Genomic DNA, 5536 nt, shown 5'->3' on the forward strand with positions numbered 1-5536 from the left:
TTTTTTTGCTAAAAAAAACCCTCAAACAAAAATTGTGTCTGTTCCTAGGCTTAGACTGGGATTAAAGGAAAACGGTCACCCATTCAGTCACACTAAACTCGATACACAGGGTTATAGTGCAGGTGAACATGAGACCGATGCAAGCTCTTTGACTGATATGCGTACCTGTAGTCCGGCACGGTGTCCCTCTGAAGGTGCGCTTCTTCCTGCGCTGAATTGCACGCTGGAGGCGGCCCTCTGACCGGACTTGGATATTCATGGGCGCTGGCCACGTGAGCGCTCAGGAGGCACGAGTGCTCACGTGACCAGCACCCACACTATAACCCAGTGTTTCGGGTTTAGTGTGGGTGAACGGGTGACCATTTTCCTTCAAACACAACTTATGTGTGGCCTTTTTCAAAGCCCATGTTTTTTTTTTTTTAATTTACAAATTGCTTTATCTTTTTTTTTTCCCCTTCCAACAGAAGACTTTCCAGCTGTTGCAAAACTACAACTCCCAGTATACCCTGACAGCCTTCGGCTGTTAGGGCATGCTGGGAGTTGTAGTTTTGAAACTGCTGGACAGCCACAGGGGATCACTGATGCAGTATGTCAATCTCGGCCTATGCTGCCTGATCTTGAATTGGCAGCAGGAGCCACAACCACTTTAAATCAATAAGCAGCGCTGGCTGCCGGGACGTCTGACGAATAATATCCTTCCTCTCCACGCCGCAACGTCAGGGGCTTCACTCGTCAGACGTCCCAGCAGCCAACGCTGCTCATTGGGAGAGATTTATCAAAACCTGTCCAGAGGAGAAGTTGCTGAGTTGCCCATAACAACCAATCAGATCGCTTCTTTAATTTTTTAGAGGCCCTTTCAAAAATGAAAGAAGTGATCTGATTGGTTGCTGCGGGCAACTCGGCAACTTTTTTCTCTGGACAGGTCTTGATAAATCTCCCCCATTGAGCCTGCTAGAGCCACAGTGATCTGTGTAAGAAACCTATAGGCCCAGGCTGTTAGGGCCACCAAATGATATTACAAATACTGAGTGTCTGTTAGGAGAAACAAATATAATGTACCCACAGGGAGTAGAGCCATTTTAATAAAAATTGCCAAAAATCCCTGAAATAAGTCATGCAGAATATGTTAAAAAGGTTTTTGGATTTTCAGCCAATCAGAAAGCAGCACTACTAGTTTTTTTGATTTTGAGCCAATCAGAAAGCAGCACTACTGAAATAGAACTCCCGTGAGGTCACACATGTGATGTCATAACCATTGTCATTGGTGAGGGGCCTAAACTGTAGGAACCTAGGAATGCACATTCATACCCGCCTGTGACTGGTAAGTATCACATCTTTTTGTCCAGTTCCATGTGCATTTCTATAATAATCATGTAACTAATCTCTCTTTTCTTTTCCTATCTTAGATGCACACCTTCCAGGCTGTGGGGCAGCACATACACGGACACATTGGCCCAAATTCTAGAGGTAACCTCCTTTAGTATGCCCAGAGGAAGGGCAGTACAGTAGCCATGGATTCCCTACAGGTTTCCTCCCCTCTGGAGGTTTTTCCTGTCCTGAGTTAGTTACTGTCCGCTCTTTGTGAGTGATGGAGGTTACATAAAATCCCTACACAAACATTTTTGTAAATAATAAATAAAGTTCCCTTTGTTTAAACTGTTCTTTGACTTGTTTGACTCATTTATTTCTGTGTGTGAAAAATATTGTTAGCAAAATGTGGATGAGAGAAGTGTCCAAAACTGCTGCCCGATCTGCCCCATGTGATGAGGTGAGAGGCGGCTGATGCTGGGGGGTACAGTTGTCCAGGCAACCGTAGGGCACCCAGCAAGTTCTGATGTCTTATGCCCAGAAATGGTTGGCTACTCACTGTGTCAGAAGATTCTCATCCTAGATATGAAGACAATCAGGGATCAAAACCTGTGGAGAGGAAAAGTTGACCAGTTGCCCATAGCAACCAATCAGATCACTTCTTTTATTTTTCAGAGGTCTTGTTAAGAATGAAAGAAGCAATCTGATTGGTTGCTATGTGCAACTGATCAACTTTTACCCTGCACAGGTTTTGATAAATCTCCCCAATAATTATTACAACCATGTCACGCACTTAGGGTTGCCACCTGGCTGGTATTTTAGACACCCCGCCAGTATTTCTAATATAAAAATACCAGCGATTCAATGGCGGGTATTTATCTAAGCCCCCTGGGCTGTGATATATAGAGATGGAGAGGAGAGCTAACCCCGCCCCTTCCCTCTGCCAGCTGAGCTCTGATTGGTGGAGACTTCTCCCTCACACACAGGAGCTCAGCCCACTCAGCACAAAGGGAGAAGATTAACCACCTCCTGGCCGCCCTGATCCTACACTAAGTGACTGCAGCCCCTGTAAGCACTTACACTGTGACTGATAAGGAGGGGGAGGGAGGGGAGATGGCACAGCAGCAGACTGATAAGAACATTAAGGAGGAGGATTTATTTTTTAGATTTTTTTTCAGGATCTACAACTACAGTACTACAACTCCCATTGTAATGTGTCTGTTCGGCCTGTGCCTCTTCCAACATTGAGCCTTATGGGGGCACAGATGGATCACACTGGGAGTTGTAGTACTTTAACTTTTACTTTGTGAAATACAGTTCCCCTATAACTGCAGCTTCTGTAGAAGTAAGAGGCTCAGCCTTAGGGTCAGTTCACACATCCTTATTTATGCTGCAGATTTTGCTGTCTATTGACTTCAATGGATAACTAAATCTGCTACAGGAAATCTGCAGCAGAAAATACACAGTGTGAACTCTCCCTTAGGGTGCCTTCGCATGAGCAGATTTGTTTTCAAACTCGTACCATGTTTCTCGCAGTGATTTTGAATGGGGGCGGGATCTCTGCGGCCTGTTCACAGTAGATTTTTGGCAGCGGAATTTCCGCTGTGGAAAATCCGCCACAGACCCTGTTGACTGCTGTATATTTGCCGCAGACAGACATATTTGCTGGGGACATATAGGGACTCAACCTGACGTGACTGTAGGACCATATCTCATACTGGGACACCACATATCAGTGTTTTCTAATCAGGGTGCATACAGCTGTTGCAAAATGAACTCTCTCCCACCCAGCGGTCGCTCCACCCATTGAAGCAGGACAGACTCCCTCTGATCACCTGACTAGTGATGTCAGGTCTTGACACACTGTAACCTGGGAAATCCCGAGACATGAGTAATTTTGTTTGCTGCTAACCCCTTAAGGACGCAGCCCTTATTTACCTTAAGGACTGAGCCCTTTTTCACAATTATGACCACCGTCGCTTTACGAATTAATAGCGCGAAAACGCTTTTACCGAATATTCTGATTCTGAGATAGTTTTTTGTGACATATTCTACTTTATTTTGGTGGTAAATTTTCGGCGTTACTTGCATCCTTTTTTGGTGAAAAATCCCAGAATTTCATGAAAATTTAGAAAATTTAGCATTTTTCTAACTTTGAAGCTCTCTACCTGTAAGGAAAATGGATATTCACAATACATTTTATTTTTATTCACAAATACAATATGTTCACTTTATGTTGGCATCATAAAATGGACATATTTTTGCTTTTTGAAAAAATTTGAGGGCTTCAAAGTAGAGCAGCAATTTTCAAAAATGTCATGAAAATTGCTAAATCTAAAGGGACAGATGTTATAGAACTACAACTCCCAGCATGCCTGGGCAGTCCAGGCATGCTGAGAGTTGTAGATTGGCAACATCTGGAGGGCTACCGTTTGGGCACCACTGTAACAGTGGTCTCCAAACTGTGACCCTCCAGATGTTGCAAAACTACAACTCCCAGCATGCCCAGACAGCCTTTGGCTGTCTGGGCATGCTGGGAGTTGCAGTTTGGCCTTCCTAGTGGTTGCCACAGTAAAGATCGTTTTACTTTCACTTTCAATGACCCCCCCCCCCCCCACCGTCGCTTCCCTACCTGATCCAGGATCCAGCAGTCTCCAGCGAAGATCCAGGGTCACCAGGCATCTTCTCCTGCAGTTAACTGCCTCCATCTTCTTCCCACGATCCCCTTGACATCCATGGTTGGGCAGAACGGGGTGGGGGGGTTGCCATGGCAACCCACTGTCCTGCTCTGCCATTGGTCAGAATCAGTTCTGACCAATGGCAGGGGATAGGAGGAGATCGCAGCTCTGCGACCTCACTCCTAGCCCTCAAGATGATCAGGGCTATCCCTGACAGCTCCGATCATTGCTATTTTCCGGGTGATCGGGTCACCAGAGACCCGATCGGCCCGGAATAGCAGAAAATTGCATGTCTGAATTGACATGCGATTTTCTGCGATCGCCGACATCGGGGGGTCTCAGGACCCCCCTGGGCGATGTGCTGGTGTGCCTGCTGAATGATTTCAGCAAGCATTCCGGTCCGGTCCCCACGTCCATACGCCCCACGTCCTTAACTCCTTAAGGACCCGGGCTTTTTCCATTTTTTCATTTTCAATTTTTCCTCCTTAACTTTAAAAAATCATAACTCTTTAAAATTTTCACCAAAATTCTATATGATGGCTTATTTTTTGCGTCACTAATTCTACTTTGTAATGACATTAGTCATTTTACCCCAAAATTTACGGTGAAACAGGAAAATAAATCAATGTGAGACAAAATTGATGAAGGGTGCATTCCCACACGGCGTATTTTGCTATGTATTTGCTGGGTATTTGGTGCTGCGTATTTTCCTACCCATTGACTTCAACAGGGAAAATAAAATACGCCGCAGCAAATACGCAGCAAATACGCCGTGTGGGAACGTACCCGAAAAAACACTATTTTATAAGTTTTGGGGGGCTTCCGTTTTTACGCAGTACATTTTTCGGCAAAAATTATACCTTATCTTTATTCTGTAGGTCCATACGGTTAAAATGATACTCTACTTGTATAGGTTTGATTTTGTATCACTTCAGAAAAAAATCATGAATACATGCAGGAAAATTTATACGTTTAAAATGGTCATCTTCTGACCCCTATAACTTTTTTATTTTTCTGTGTTCAGGGCGCTATGAGGGCTCATTTTTTGCGCCGTGATCTGAAGTTTTTAGTGGTACCATTTTTGTTCTGATCAGACTTTTTGATCACTTTTTATTCACGCCATTGTGGCGATACCACATATGTTTATTTTTATTTTTATTTACACTGTGTTTTTTTTATTCTTGGAAATGCCGGGAGATTCAAACTTTTATTAGGGGAAGGAATAATTGAAAGGGTTAATGATTTTTTTACACTTTTTTAATGCAATATTATAGCTCCTATAGGGGGGGCTATAACATTGCATTAACTGATCTTTAACACTGATTGATTCATCTCCATAGGAAAGGATCAATCAGTGTTTTCGGCGATTGAATGCTCAATCCTGGATCTCAGGCTTGAAGCATTCAATCGGCGATCGGACTGCAGGAAGGAAGGTAAGAGACCTTCCTCCTGTGCTACAGCTGTTCGGGATGCTGCAAATATACCGCGGCGATCCCGAACAGCTCCATGAGCTAACCGGAATTTTTTACTTTCACTTTTAGCCGCGTGGC

General features: G+C 44.1%; 1 long non-coding RNA gene across 1 annotated transcript; it reads left to right on the forward strand.

Annotated features, from left to right (window-relative positions):
* Positions 1–1202: 1202 nt before the first annotated feature.
* LOC130285235 (uncharacterized) lies at positions 1203–1661 on the forward strand. The gene is made up of 2 exons (XR_008847303.1): positions 1203–1321; positions 1407–1661. It is a non-coding gene; the product is annotated as an uncharacterized LOC130285235 (long non-coding RNA).
* Positions 1662–5536: the final 3875 nt, after the last annotated feature.

This window comes from Hyla sarda, chromosome 8, assembly GCF_029499605.1.
Source record: "Hyla sarda isolate aHylSar1 chromosome 8, aHylSar1.hap1, whole genome shotgun sequence".
Lineage (NCBI taxonomy): Eukaryota > Metazoa > Chordata > Amphibia > Anura > Hylidae > Hyla > Hyla sarda.